We start from the raw sequence: 17,176 nt of genomic DNA, 5'->3' as shown, positions 1-17,176 counted from the left end.
GTTTCTTGCTGTGAAAACACGTTTGGTTTATGAAAAACGACACAGACAATAACGATATATGAATTAATTTCTAAAGCAACGATGAAAGATATGTTTTAATATTGAGAAAAGCAACCCACATTGCCACATTGCTGCTTTGGTTTTTAGCTTACAAAGATCACTGCAGTTTGAAACGGAGTATAACAATTTCAGCGCATGCATAGATTAATTCACTTAATCGAAAAGGGCGACATTGCGACAATGCAACATTATCAAGAAGTCGCATTATCGCGTTGTCGCGCATTATAACGCCTTGTTACACATTTTTGATGGAGCGTCAATGCGACAACGCGACATATTTTGACCTAAAAAAATGTCGCATTGTCACATTGTCGCTCTTTGATAAAATAAAACGACGATGCAACATCGCGATAATGCGTATTTCAGTCACATCATGGCTTGGCAGCTTGATGTTGGCGGGAAGCCAAAAGTGATGCAGGTCTCAGATGCATATGTTTACGGCTTTGCTGAATTCCACGAGCCTGGGTATGGTGCAAAGAAACATAGAAAAATAACAAAGGTGACTCTGGGATTTGAACCCACGCAAGTTCATATTTCTGGCACGACGAAGGGAATGCAACTCTGCACGGCAATTTGCGGAACCTTAAACGATAGGGCCACCTGTGTCTACTCTTCGCATGACATGAAACATAGAACAGACTGACACCAAATACAGACCCCAATGGTAATGGCCCATACACTGGGAGTTTACTGTGGAGATAATTTTTCACTGTATGCCTCTATATTTTATCTGGCGGCCGCCAGATACTTCCACTGGTGAGATCATTTTCCCATGTAAACCTCTGTAAAGCCGTTATAATGCGCGACAACGCGATAATGCGACTTCTTGATAATGTATAGAGGCATACAGCTGTGAAAAATGATCTCACCAGTGGCGGGTATGGGCCACCGTACTTACTCATACCCTTGTGGAGTTTACAACCCAGGCTGCCTGCCGCGAGAAGGTTGTGACTCCTGAACTTTCTATCTCTCTCTACTGGATAACCATTCGTGAACAGTCCGATGCCAACGGTGACACTGCGTGTTTTATAGCCTATAACTTACATTCAGTATGGCTAGACAAAGACTTTCTAATATAGAGAGTCAAATATGCCGAGGTCTAAATGAATCTATTCCCAATGACACGGGCATTCATATGCAATGAGGATAGATGAATACATAACTGGCGGGCAGTCTTTTGCATACATCCATGTTTGGTGGTGGCTAATAATGAAAGAAACAAGATATGTGTATTCAATGGCGATGTATTTGATACGGGTTTCAAATCATGACCTAACGTTTACAGTGTTTTGGCGACTGTTTTCAGCCCAATAACGTTTTGATAATATTAGTAATATTGTTTGGTTAAATCCAATTCTTATTTGATTATGTTACACATTAGTTGGACTTAACATTTAATAAACAGATAGATACAGTACATGTATTCTTATATGGACAGGTTAACCTTAGTTGACACTTGCCTTTACATATATTACCAGCCATGAGACATTGACTGGCTGCATTGTTATACTTGACCTTACATTATACGCACGATGTATACACGCCACTTATGGCATAATATGTTTCCTTGTTTGTCTGTTGTTTAACGCCGGCAATATTCCAGCTATAAGACGGCGGTCTGTAAATAATCGAGTCCAGACAATCCAGTGATCTAGATCTTGAGCATCGATCCACGCAATTGGGTTGGTTGGTTGGTTTGTTGTTTAACGCCGCACTCAGCAATATTCCAGCTATATGACGGCGGTCTGAAATAATCGAGTCTGGACCAGACAATCCAGTGATTGACATCATGAGCATCGATCCACGCAATTGGGATCGATGACATGCATCAACCAAGTCAGCGAGCCTGACCACCCGATCCCGTTAGTCGCCTTTTACGACAAGCATAGTCGCCTTTCATGGCAAGCATGGGTAGCTGAAGACCTATTCTACCCCAGATCTTCACGGGTCTCCACGGAATTGGGATACGATGACACGCACAATCCAAGTCAGCGAGCTCTTTGGTATTAATGTTGTATAGATGTCGGCAGAACATACACTGTGTATATTGGGTCCCAAAGTACATTGTATAAAAGTACATAAGGGTATACAGAAAGCACTGCTGATTCTTGTGTAAGTAGACTTTGTGAACACTGTGAGTGAGTATTATGTCAGTTATATGAGGGCGTATCTGGTATAAGTCCAAAGTGATTCAGATGGCAGACATTTACTACGTTAGTGAAAGCACGAATCTTGGATTCGAACTCACGTTCATCGGATCCTTACATGACTAAAAGGAGCAAATATCTTAGATGGTTTGGCCAGCCCTGTCCTCGTCATCACTGATCGATTTAACCAAGATTGATGACGAATTAAATATGTGGAAAGTGTTCAGAATACACATGTTGATGCCGAGGAAAGTGGTAGCCTCCGTTATTATAACTTGCAGTGTAGACGCACTGACGCTCCAGATCCGGCCCCGAAAAGACATTGTTCACTTCTCTTGATAGAGTTGTTGTTCGAAGGACATCGATATCAACAAGGTACTCAGCTCATAGTTTATGTTGAACAAATACTTTTTATTTGACTTTAATGATGCACTGAAATCCACATAAATTGTCCATGACAAATTGCCCCGCGTCATCGCGGCCGTTAACGACCTCTACAAATTTTCATGTTTTCATTGGATAAAGAAAAAATGAACGTGGGCATCTGAGATATGAATGTGCCTATATACTAAGTTAACTAAAATAATGCATCCACCATTGTGAACTCCGATGGATATTTTCATGTATTTACAGTTAACATTATGGTTGAACAAGCCCGCTGCCTCGTACGACAAGTATGGTCTACTGAAGACCGGTTAGAACCCGGATCACGTGGGCAATCCTCCATTACGCAAGGGTTCAATATCTAGTCCATTTAAGCTGGAGTAGATGCCATTAGAATTCACCAGGCCAAATGCAAATATTCCTTGTCGCCGTGCTTCCTGTTGGTGCATTGTTTGCGGTGCAATTACATGCTGCCCCAGGAGCAATTTCATTTTTTGTTGGTAATTATATTCTAAATCAGATATTGTTCATCTTCATAGGCACATCACTGGTACCAGAAACCCCTGTAATAAAAACGGCACAGGAACTACCACATGGCTTCTTAGCTGTTCAAATTTGATTGACTTGGGTAATGTATGTCTTTAAATTCGGTATTAAAAGACAAAACCCTTTCCACAATCATATGTAATCTCTGCCACAAACAATGTCGATTGTAAGATACCGACTTTATCACGAACATGTGTCAATCAATTCACTATCAAATAGTGATGATGAAAAAATATTGGCGAAAAGATGAGCATATACTGTCCCACCGGTGCAAAGGCAAGGCAATTTTGACACCTGGAAAAACAGGGGAACATATTGAGCAAGTTAAAATAGGGAATAGCATCGGACATCATTTTCTGTCACTGATGTGTCAAATTTTGAAATGTCCTCCACATGTCTACCATAAAACATTTTGAAAGCTTTACTGAAGCTTTGAATGTTGTGACCTTGATCAAACAACTTTTGATCAAGAGTCGTATGACTCTCTTTGAAATGTTAGAACGAGTATGCCCGATTGTACCTCAAAAGTTCTGAAATGTGGACACCAATGGCTGTAGCAGCAGAAATATTGCTCGACATGAAGTGAAAGATGAGTATTGGAAAGTTGAAGTCATCCCTTTTGTCATACAGTTTTGTGGAGAGTATTTTGTCACTCCGAATCTTTATGCATCTAAATATGAAAAAGATGAGTCTGTCTTACTGGTCTCCTTTATTCCTAGTTCGGGTGGGTAAATAAGTGAAAGGGATTTAGTTAGTTAATGGTTATTGAACTATAAATGATCTTCGATAGACCTGAAGCTAAAGTTAAACTTCTTGGACAAATTCCATTGATTTGACAAACCGAGCACAAATTTATACGCACAAAGAAACAGATCAGCAAGACGGTAAGCACAATTGGTGCCCACGGAGATGTCTACGTCTTGCCCAAATGTCGTTTCCTTTTACGTCAATGTCTAAAGTCCAGCGGGGGCACGGGTGGCCCAGTCGTCTAAGGCGCCAAGTGATGCAGATGGCAGACGTTTTCCGATTCAGTGAAAGCTACGTGGAGGGGGACCCGTGAAGATCCGGGGTAGAATAGGTCTTCAGCAACCCGTGCTTGCCGTGAAAGGCTACTATGCTTGTCGTAAAAGGCGACTAACGGGATCGGGTGGTCACGCTCGCTGACTTGGTTGATGCATGTCATCGATCCCAATTGCGTGCGACCCGTGAAGATCTGGGGTAGAATTGGTCTTCAGCAACCCGTGCTTGCCGTAAAAGGTGACTATGCTTGTCGTGAAAGGCGACTAACGGGACCGAGTGGTCAGGCTCGCTGACTTGGTTGATGCATGTCATCGATCCCAAATGCGTGTGTCGATGCTCATGATATTAATAACGGGATTGTCTGGTCTAGACTCGATTATTTACAGACCGCCGTCATATAGCTGGAATATTGCTGAGTGCGGCGTTAACCAACCAACCAACCAACCAACCAATTGTGTGGATCGATGTTCAAGATGTAAATCACTGGATTGTCTGGTCTAGACTCGATTATTTACAGACCGCCGTCATATAGCTGGAATATTGCTGAGTGCGGCGTTAAACAACAAGCCAACCAACCAACCAACCAAATGTGTGGATCGATGTTCATGATGTCAATGACTGGATTGACTGGTCCAGACTTGATTATTTCAGACCGCCGTCATATAACTGGAATATTGCTGAGTGCGACGTAAAACAACAAACCAAACCAAAAATAGGTGGAGGGGTATGGTGCAGATAAAATATGAACATGGAGTGACATAATCAGCACGAATCTTGGATTCGAACCCACGTTCATCACATGCTTACTTTGTGAAAGGGGCGCAAATATTCGCCCTCTTGGATTGTTAGGCCACCCCTGTACTCTAAAACACTGTTGAAACAAGATGGATGACGAGTTAAATATGCAGTAAGTGTTTAGAATGCACATACTGCTGCAGAGGAAATTCTGAAAGGTTAAAGTGCAACCGTTGACGCCCTGATCCGACCTCCGACTTCGAAATGGGGTTGTTCATTTGTCTTGGTCGAGTTGTTGTTCAGACATCGATACTCAGCTAATATTTTGTGTTAGAAAAAAATACCTATGCACTGAAATCCACATAAACCGTCAATTTCAAATTATTCTGCGTCCGACCTCTTCAAGGGTTAAGTTGTCTTCATGTTTCTCATTGGATAGAGATAATGGACGGGGGCGTGTCCTAGAGCGTTGATTGATAGACTTTGTCACGTGTGTCCAGCTAAATACTAACTAGAAACCTGAATTATGCATCCACCACAATGATTTAAACTTATTTTCCTTTTTCACAACTCTGCTGAAAAGGATATTTGAAAACATATGGCATGACTGTTAACCTTGTCGTTTCATATGCATATGTTGTCTGTCTCCGTTGTACAGGTATGGAATGAAAATGGGTTTTTTGCCTGATCGATGAACCAGGATGTTACCACCTACCAACCCTCATTTACTTAAGGGTGCAATCGCAAGGCTATTTAAGCCAGAGAACATGCTTTCGGTGTTAATCATAACGCCAGACCAGAACGATGCAAAGACTCGTCGTCGTCGTGCTCGCTGCTGTGGCAGTGTTTGCGGTGCTTTCACGTGCTGCTCCAGGATTGTGAGTTTTAGAAAAAATAACTTCATTATCGTTGCAAATATTCCGTTTATGTCAGATATTATGATAACGAATTACAAACATTTTTGTGCTCTATGACATCACACAGTGACTTAAAATAATAGGATTAAAAGAAAGCGAAAGTCAGTGTTTATTATATTACTTTTGGGATTCTAATTCTAGCATATTTAGTCTATTGTGATGTTTTTAAGCCCCTTTCAACTTATTAATAACTTTTAGTCAGTCTGACGGGAAAATTATTGTAAAATGACCGAAATATTTTTGAAATGTTGTAAATTGCCGAAGTGAAAGTTTCAGTCACATTGAATGATTTATATATTGTTTATTCACAAAAAAGTGTTAGGCCGTAGGCCTATTACACAGAACTATTTACAGAGAGAGAAAGAAAAAAAGAATTACCACTATTTTACATATATATCCATATCCATACACATTCATACACATACACATGCATATATACAAATAAATATTTAGACTGTATGCAATGAACGAAGTCGAAAAGCTTTGTAAACGTAGACTGCTAGATTTCGTATGATTTTAAAGTTAGTGGATGACATAAGAGCATGAAATTTATTTTTCGAAGGGGGTTGTAAAATATTTAGGAGGAATATATTCAGCTCTTAAATCACTATAAGCATTGCATATAAGCATAAATTGATATTCGTCCTCAATAAAATTGAATGATTTAATACATTAACTGTGACATCAGTACTCACCGCCCAAGAAACGCGAACCATAAAAAAACATGTGGAAAAGTAAGTTAAGAAGAGATGTTTCCAAGGTGTACTAAATAATGACACAACTAACAATCAATCGAGTGTTTACACAGTGTCTTCATTCTTATCACCATATGCTCGATTCATGGATCTGTGACGTCACATGTGATGCATTCATGAGCGTCAGTTCACACAACATATACAATCTTATATGTCTATAATATGATTCCCGACATGGCTACAATGTGTGAAGCCCATTTCTGGTGTCCCCCGCCGTGATATTGCTGGAATATTGCTAAAAGCGGCGTAAAACCATACTCACTCACTCACTTGAATATGAGTAATTCTTCATATATCATTGCGTTTCTTTTGTCGGTAAGTGTATATATATATACACACACACACGCACGCACACACACACATATTTAAATATATATAACATGATAATGACTCGCGTTTACTGTATATAATGTGCAATAGAGGTAAACTGTCAATGTCGTTGATGAATTCACACAAATCGATATAATTGTTACATGAGAATGAAATAAAAATGACAAAACCCTTTCCACAATCATAAGACCTATCTGCGAAAGTGTTCATTGTATGATTCTGACTATTTGATAAACGTGTGTTTATGAATCACTATCAAATAGTGATGATACCAGGTGTTCCTGAAAAGGTGAGCCATCACTATTTGATAGTTATTCATAAACATATACTTGTGATATAATCTCAATCGTACAACGGACTTTTTGTGCATTTAGCAGATATTTTCTATGGTTATGGAAAGGGTGTTGTCGAGTTTATTTGTCAACGTCTAAAACTAGGGATGTGTTTTAAGTTATGAGAACATAATCATAACTTTCGGCTCGTGATCAAGAATCAGAGGTGACGTGGAGTGAAATGTGGTCGTCGCGTTCAAATTGTTTGCAGTTACATAGCGACGTGCATGCAGGTGTGTTTGCTGCTAGCTCGAACGAATGCCGATTTTATCGTGCTAGCCAACAGAAATACCTTGCCACAATCTCACATGGATACCCATCTCCGACACATCAGACGGACTCCGAGCTGACCAGTCCTTGTTTTATCCCTTTAATGGCGGAAGACAAGCACCAACTTTTAAGGTATTTGGTGTCACGCGACCAGGGGATCGCCAGCAAACGGACAGACACTATATCCACTACATCATGGGGCCGGTGGAATGAAGGATTCGAACCCACAAGCAGCGACAGCAGGCAACCGAAGAAAACAAGTCTCCCCTGGTCAGGTGCGGTCTTTAAAACGACCGGGCTGCTCTGGCCCCTTTCTCAAGGGAGTAAACTCTTCATACTCTGTTGTCGTTGTTTGGCACGGTGTTCTTGTAGGTTGAGTTTGACGTTGAGTTTAATCCGACGTTGATCAGTATTGAGTTCATCATATGGCCTGTCAGCTCCCTGTGGCAGGAAACTGCACAATGATTGGTTGGTTGGTTTGTTGTTTAACGCTGCACTCAGCAATATTCCTGCTATATGACGGCGGTCTGTAAATAATCGAGTCTGGACCAGACAATCCAGTTATTAATATCATGAGCATCAATCCACGCAATTGGGATTGATGACATGCATCAACCAAGTCAGTGAGGCTGACCACCCGATCCCGTTAGTCGCCTTCTATGACAAGCCTAGTCACCTTTTACGGCAAGCACGGGTTGCTGAAGACCTATTCTACCCCGGATCTTCAAGGGTCACTGCACAATGATATTCACTTAATATGTGGAGCACTTTTGATGAAACCCACGACCACGACACGGTACTAACAAACAAAATATCATAAAGGTAACGGATCTGGGTTTCTTCAGCTGGGGAACAGCACTCATCACTAATGAATAATTCCAACTGTTGTTACAGAGCGAGAGTGTCCTACCGCTGCTCAAGGTCTTCTCGATACACAACAAAATGTGGGTGGTTTGGTTTGGGACGCTGTACAAGATACAGGTAATACACTTCATAGTATTCAAGGGCGAAGTATCCTTTATAATATACATGTTCATCGAAACAAACTGACAGTTTATGTATTGGCAGCGAAAGTGAATAGATATTTCTTTCCTTTTTCAAGATGACAACAGGAGATGTGCTATTCCGCATGCCACAAAACAGGAACTCTTCCTTGACATTTAAACCTACAGGAAGTTTATATTAGGTTTTTATCGGCTAGATAGTTGGCAATCATGTGCATTTCCCTGGACCATCTATCATTCTATAATGCATGATCTATTCTAAAAGCTGTCGTTTAGTATATGAAGCATAATTTACTTAAAACCATTACTATAGTTATTGTATTGTATTGTATTGTATTATTTCGCCCCATCACTACATCGTCAGTCCACACAACATGTACGTTCTGTTTGAGACAGAATATGTTCCTTTGTCACCTCCAGTGAACAGTTGATCTAGTTTTTGACACATTATTTCTTTCGAGCATTTATATAAATACTTTTAAAACAAATCCCAGCAAACCCTCTCGCCCATTAGATCCCATTTCCCGTCCCCCAAAAAGATCGAATGTCGCCACACTATTTTCCAAGGGGACACCCACAACGGCCAGACAGTGACAAGTATGATATCAATTCACACGGTGACATCATTCGGTTAAACTTGTTATTTAGTTATAAAACCCGGACACTTTTCAGATGTTTACATCATGAGCCATCAGAATAAAGACCCAATAAAATGTTACAGATCCTTCACTAGTTTACAACTTTGAAAAAAACGTATATGCTTCTGTGGTCGAATGCGCAGTTTTATGATACCATAAATATAAATAATAGACCTTACAATGAGCTGTTAAGATCACTTGTGGAAAACATCCTCATGGTACATTGCCAATTTATAGCTTTATATATTTTAACTTAACTTATGTTACGCCTATTGTGCTGTAAACTGCGTTGGTCATACAGAGACTGCATTGCGACAAATAAATATAAGCTGTTTGCTTGTCACAGACCCATATTAGGTAAGTACCCCAGGAATGTGTATGTAGTCCGTCAGTGTTGACGTCATTTCAAGAATAAGGTCTCTTGAAAAACATATGAACGTCAAATTGTGTCATTCATACACTTGTGAACGTCAATGTCGTGGTCATGTGACCGTACTCTCGTCCAATGGAAAAGCAGAAAATCCTGTACATTTTATATATATATATATATATATATATATATATATATATAATATCTTGAATATATAAACCACTCGATTTTCTTATAGGGACAATAAACAAAGATGCATTTCTTTGGCAATAACTTCCAAATTGTTCGTGAACTTCCAAGATTTTGCACAGGGTTAATACGTAGACACAAATGTTGATTAATAAGATTTGGACGGGATTTGGATGGGGATTAGACACATGACCATGAGTTGGGGCTCTATTCACTATCATAATGTAAATATTGAGTAGCAGTGGGATGATTGACAAGGAAGCACAGCCATAGAACACATTAAATTTCACACAAACCTAAATTACAGCATCCAAATCCATCTGATATGGGAACCTTTCTTGAGTGAAACCTAAAACATTGTATGCTTGTGCATAGACATGTATGTCATCAATGAACGCCACCAATGTACCAATTAATAAATCACACTTAACGTTCCTTGCTTCAGACAGACATGGGCGACATGCTACAAGACAGGTGAGTGTGGAAGGAAGAGTCATGGTGATTACAGAATCTCCAAAGATTATTCGAAGGTTATTTGATCTAACCCGGACCCGGGGCTTCTGAATGAACAGAGTACATCTGTATGTAGGATAACTTTTTGAAGATTGACAAGAGCATGATAATTCGACGGTTGTTGTTTTCGTGGTCAAAATTCAAAGACCCGTGAAGATTCCGGGGTAGAATAGGTCTTCAGCAACCCATGCTTGCCGTAAAAGGTGACTATGCTTGTCGTAAAAAGCGACTAACGGGATCGGGTGGTCAGCCTCGCTGACTTGGTTGATGCATGTCATCGATCCCAATTGCATGGATCGATGCTCATCATATCAATCACTGGATTGTCTGGTCCAGACTCGATTATTTACAGACCACCGTCATATAGCTGGAATATTGCTGAGTGCGGCGTTAAACAACGAACCAACCAACCAAAATTCAAAATGAGTATCCAGTGTGAAAGCCCAAGCTATTCGTCAGATGTTTGCGCAGCAATATTAGAATGTTGGTATTAGGTGCTATGCTCTCTCATAGTGCAGTTTGAACGTATTCTTTGAACTTATTACTGCCATGATGTGGAAACAGTTTTGAAGATGTTAAAGGGCAACAGAAATTTGGTTACGCCATCAGATTGTGCAAAACATGTTGTATGAATACGTCATGGATATTTCTTTCTCTAGTGTGGAACGGTGGATGGGCGAGTTACGGGCCATGGATTTCGGAGAGCACCTGCACGCGCACATGTGGAGGAGGAACAATGAGGAGATATCGCACACGTTTGTGCACCAACCCGAGACCTGCTAACGGCGGTGCCCAGTGCTCTGGCTCCAGCAGAGATACCCAGACGATCAGCTGTAATACACACGGCTGTATAGGTGGGAAGTGATATGTATACACGAGATTTCAAGAACCGTTTGTTTACTAATGTCAAAACGTGGATATGTGAAGTTCAGATAAGAAAAGTACAAACATTACGCCATATGGCTGCTGCACACAGTCAATGCGTCATTCATTGTTCATAATTTCATAAATTATTTCAGTAAATTTACTTCAAATAGTTTATTGACAAATAAGAGTCAGATAGATTGACAAGTGGTAATATATAGAATAAATAGAATATAGCAACAGAAAGTGAGTTTTCTGTAAATAGTAGTAGTAGCTCTTTTAATTTAGTATATAAATCATTCATTGATGATACACTTACTTACTTAAATATTCAAGCGCGTTAATACCAATGACGCCAAATTAACTATATCATTCTACATCACTGTCGGTGTGCAGAAATTCATATTTTATGCATAAGTATTTATATATAACGTTTGTGTCCATCAATCTTGAAATTTGGAATACTTTTATGTTGTTACATATCACAATCTTAGTTGACGGTGGCTGGACGGACTGGGGGGTGTGGCAGGACCTGGATGAGTGCAGTGTCCTGTGTGGGGGAGGCAACAAGGACCAGGACCGCTCCAGGACCTGTACCAACCCCACCGTGGCCTTCGGGGAGCCGACTGTGATGGCGAGAGCTTCCAGAACAGGACCATCAGCTGCAACACCGAGGAGTGTGGATGTATGTGTAATGTACATGTATTATCATAATACGAACAGTTTAAGAACAGATAAAATACAACAATAATTAGTTTCATTATAATTTGTTTTATTATTTTTTCTATCATCAAATTTAATTATCTTATTTCTAAATGTTTCTGGTTCATGTTACAGCGGTGAACGATAACAAGTGTGCCATTCGAATGTTTGTATTTTGTCTGAGAAATCCCTGACACAGGTCAACTAAGGACAAAGAAATGCAAAACGTTCCAATTTCAAATTTGATCGGTAATTTTCATTAGCAGACTAACAGTCATCTAAGCCACCTCAGTTCGCTGTGTAGAGTTGCGGACCGTAGTGCCAGAATCCTATGATCGAGGGTTCGAATCCAAGTTCCCTCTGATAATGTTTCTTTCTTTGCGGGCATCATACTCAGGCTCATGGGTTTCCTAAAGTGGCGACCATCTAAAACCAGCACCACTTGAGTCTTCCTCTCTCATTAAACTGACACGTATACATGTAAAAGAAAATTTGACCAAAGAGCTGTTAAACCAAAGTAGGGTAATCACTACTTCACTTACTATCCTCAATACTTAACATTTGGATATTGGTTTACTATTGTTCCTGCAGATCGTTGTCCAGAAGGTGAGAACACTTTCCTTGCCCACGACACCAATAAGAGACGCTTCTACCAGTGCAGCAATGGCGTGGCCTATCGCCATCAGTGTGCAGAAGGTACCGTTTATGACTCCGCTATCTCTGCCTGCAAACATGCTGCCACCACTGCAGCTCCCACGACGGCGGAGTCCTGTCCCAGCACTGGTGTCGTCATGATCGCCCACGAGAGTGACTGTACCATGTTCTACATGTGCTTCAACAACATCAAGTACCCTATGGCCTGTCCGGCCATCACTCGGTACGATGTCAAGCTGAAGGTCTGCATCCCCAACACTGGCGGATGTTAGATACAGAAATGAAAAAATCATGTATACAGCATCTCCAGAATATATTAATAATAAGCATATTTCTCCGACTCACGTGTATGCCTCTTTTTGACGTCTTATTATGACGCGTCCCGTGAAGATTCCGGGATAGAATAGGTCTTCAGCAACCCATGCTTGCCGTATAAGGTGATTATGCTTATCGTCAAAGGCGACTAACGGGATCGGGTGGTCAGGCTCGCTGACTTGGTTGATGCATGTCATCGATCCCAATTGCGTGGATCGATGCTCATGATATTATTCACTGGATTGTCTGGTACAGATTCGATTATTTACAGACGGCCGTCATATAGCTGGAATATTGCCGAGTGCGGCGTTAAACAACCAACCAAATAATCGAGTCTGGACCAGACAATGTTGCTCAGGTTCAGACATCCAAACGATCTCCATGGACTCGTTATCCCCATACAGAATGTATATTTGTCGTGATCTATAGTGTGCACGTGACATGCAGATTACTGATTGACACATGTCTTATGCCAAAAAAACCCAACTTTCTAAGGGACTTCTATAGGAATATAGCACAACTTTTTTACAATTGTTCTCAAAGATATTTTTAAGTTCTTGATATCAAACTCTCCATTTAGTTCTTTTCAACGCCGCTGAGGCAAACCCAATCCTGTAATCTTGTCGACACACACGAGTTTTGAACATCTGATTAGTTAAGGGATGCGACTAAATGTGTTCATAAAGTGCCAACTCCAAGAATCCCAATCTGACTATCTCACCATTGGCAAGTATAACATTTTTTAGACTTGCATGTTTTCATTTCAAGTAAGTATTAGAAGTTTCAGCTTAATGTGCAATATCAATAGCAATCGGTATGTTGACGAGAGGAATTAGCAAAATTAAAGGTGACTAATGTGTCTGATACTTTTTTAAAAGATGGCTTCAAATGAAATTTTGTTTTGTTTGTTTGCACTCAGCAATATTCCAGCTATATAATGGCGGTCTGTAAATAATCGAATCTGGACCAGACAATTCAATGATTGTTATCATGCGCATCGATCAACGCAATTGGAATCGATGACATGCTTCAACCAAGTCAGCGAGCCTGACCACCCGAAGTTGCCTTTTACGGCAAGCATGGGTTGCTGAAGACCTATTCTACCCCGGATCTTCACGGGTCGCGTGTGTTCGAATTCCAGATTCGTCCTGGTTATGCTTTTTTGACCTACATGACTTTCGACTTTCCTCCCACATCTAGCTGACATGCCATAACTGAAATACTGTTCAGAGCGGCGTTAGACAATACTCACTCACGAATTTCACAACAATGTATTTGCAATATATATATTTGAATCATATATACTTTATCGGAATTAAGACTTCAAAATTCAGATAACCGACGACCTTTAACTCACAGACATAGCTCATTCACGGACTAATGTATGCACATTTGTAATTGTTGGGACTGACGTCGTTCAGTGGGCGCATAATCTATAACCATAGATCATGTTTTGTTAAAATGTCAAAAGTGAGGAGTAACTACTGAAATCGCGACAACGATTTGATGAAACTCCCAGGAGCCAAGCAGCCGAGCACTGTCACCCATCCAGTTAGGACTCCCGGTAACTAACGTGACCTGTGAAATAACTGCCCAAAGCGGCCTTAGACCAAACTCGTTCACTTGCTCAAATATGTGAATTCGCTGTGCAGAGCGGGCTTTTCTAGGTGTAACAGAACACTTCGGCTCGAATAGTCGGTTTGAATCTCAGCACCTGATACATGCATCACTTCGGGCTTTCCTCGTGCTTCAAGCTCACAGGCTGTCAAATAACTGAAACAAAGCCACGTTAAATTACACTCACTCAAATCCATGAATCCCATCTTCAGAGTGGCGTCCCCGATGCGTACCAGTAACTTCTGATCGAAAATCGAATTTCCGACTCTCGCTGATTATTTGTCTTGATTTTCACCTGCCGTATATCCTCGATTAATTGCCCGGCTGAATAATTCGTTGAGAAATTAGAGATCCAGGTTAGAACAGTCTTCAGCAACCTATGTTTGCTGTAAAAAAGCGACCATGTTTGTCGTAAGAGGCTACTAACGGGATCGGGTGGTCACGCTCGCTAACATGATTGATGCATGTCATCGTATTCCAATTGCGTGAATCGATGCACATGATGTCAATCACTGTATTGTCTGGTCTAGACTCGCTTATTTGCGGCGTCAAACAAACTAGTCAATGGTGCAATATTGCGGCATTGCCTTTACAACAAAATTAACATATCTTGTAAGTTTACACTTCCAGCACAGAAACGATAGATGGAAGTGTTGACTGATAGAATGCAATACGAACATTGGGGATATAGTCTGGTCATTTCTGTCGAAATAAATGGCCAACCTCAAGAAAATTGCAACAGAATTAATTCATACTTTATGTTATTTGGTAGCATGTCAGCTTTCAGGGAAAAACAAGTCTTCCAAAATCAACTCATGGGAATGACCTTTCTCAAGGTCACAAGATATAGGCCTTTATAATTCGTATTTTCGTATTCTTGGATATTTGTAGGAAGGAAGAGATTCAAATTTATTATAGTTTTCTTTCTAATATAACTAAATTAAAGAACAATCTGGGTATACAACTTTTATTTACTTTATAAAAAATATCACAGGGACAATTTAATTCATTATAATAGTTCAAGGTCAAATAGAGGACATATATGAAGAGTGGCCGAGCAATTTAATGTTGCCATAAATTTTCAAATATTGGAATGAAGTCATACATATTATATTCAAATGTAAGATAATCACACTTCATATATCATTTTAAGAACTTAATGTACTAATTGTGGAAGAAATGATTTTGATAAGTCAAGTGTCCTTCAATACAAGTTTTAAAATTTCGTACAAGTAATACTATTTTGTCCGTAGAAACGGGTCGTGGCAGAATGTTCCTTTGCTTATTCACAACTACTGATAGTTGAACACTCATTCGTTTAAGTAAGTATATTGGTTGCATATTTCAGAAGTTAAATTTTTTGTTGTTGTATAATGCCGCACTCAGCAATATTGCAGCTATATGACGGCGGCCAGTAAATAATCGAGTCTGGACAAGACAATCCAGTGATTGACATCATGAGCAGCGATCCACTCAATTTGAGATCGATGATATGCATCAACCAAGTCAGCGAGTCTGACCACCCGAACCCGTTAGTAGTCGCCTGCAACGACAGGCACAGTCGCCTTTTGCGGCAAGTACATATGATACTATGATGTTGTTGTGCTAGATGTAAATAATATAACGTAGCTGTAGTTTCGAAAGATAATCCAGTAATAAAACACTTACAGAACGATAATCATCTTTAATGTCAATTATATCATGTATGCTATTTCTCATATCACTTTAATACATTGTAACTTGTATGGTATCATGTTTGGGAGAGGCATTCAGATAAGCAAACTTTGCTTGTTTGCCAATCCCTCCACTTAATGGAAATAAATTTGTTAATATCATAAAGAGCTGGAACTTGGTAACGCATTGGTAGTTGGCCGACTATAGTCTATTCTGGTGAAAGGGGCCCCAGCGAAACTCATGTCAGCCGGTTATCTATTACTGTCGCTGATACGCTGAGTGAACACAGGCTATACTGACTATATATTCATTTATTTTAGTGAGCGAATCTATTCAATTTGAGTATAAGTACAAGATAATCATAGACTATTGCATAGCATAGCAATATGGCAAACGCTCAAGTGAGTGAGTATGGTTTTAGGCCGCTTTTAGCAATATTCCAGTTATATCAAGGCGGGGGACACCAGAGTGAGTGAGTTGGGTTTGACGCCGCTTTTGACATTATTCCAGTTATATCACGGTGTATCAGCTTAATGTGGAAGGAAAGCCCGTAGTGATGCAGGTCTTAGACGTTTACCTCTTCGGTAAAAAACCCACGAGCACGGGTATGGTGCTGACAAACCTAGAAACGTAATCGGGGCGAACCGGGATTCGAACCCACAATCATATAGGTTTCTTGGGTGCCCAAGGGACGCAACTCTGCACAGCGAATCGCGGCGCCTTAAACGATTGGGACACCCGTGCCCCCCGAGAGCAATCTCATTAAAATCAGATCTTAGTTCTCGCTACCGCTAAATAAAGATCTGAGAACATCCCATTACGGGTCACGTCAGAACGACCTTTCTCGAATTTTGACCGACCAATGAATTGACTGACAAGAAATCGACATTAGCCAATCAGAAGGCAGCTTTCTCGAGCTTTACGACACTAGCTTCACACTGGCGAATACGCTTCGAAACATATTTTGACGTATTCTCGATTAAAAAAATTAAAACTGATAAGAACACTCTGGAATGGCTTATAGATGGCCTAGATTGTATGGATATAATAAAAACCAGTAACTGTCGTTCGGAATACCCCGTGTCAAATATTTCGTGGTTACATGATTAGAAAACACACGTTCCGACTGTCACTTTCATG

General features: G+C 40.3%; 1 pseudogene; it reads left to right on the top strand.

Moving 5' to 3' along the window:
* The first annotated feature begins 5,696 nt into the window (after positions 1–5,696).
* Positions 5,697–12,702, top strand: LOC139445481 (SCO-spondin-like; annotated as a pseudogene).
* The last annotated feature ends 4,474 nt before the right edge of the window (positions 12,703–17,176 follow it).

Source organism: Haliotis cracherodii, unplaced genomic scaffold (genome assembly GCF_022045235.1).
Source record: "Haliotis cracherodii isolate W230 unplaced genomic scaffold, xgHalCrac1.p SCAF_6, whole genome shotgun sequence".
Lineage (NCBI taxonomy): Eukaryota > Metazoa > Mollusca > Gastropoda > Lepetellida > Haliotidae > Haliotis > Haliotis cracherodii.
The sequence above is the reverse complement of the archived record's forward strand: the minus strand, read 5'-3'. Positions and strand labels throughout refer to the sequence as shown.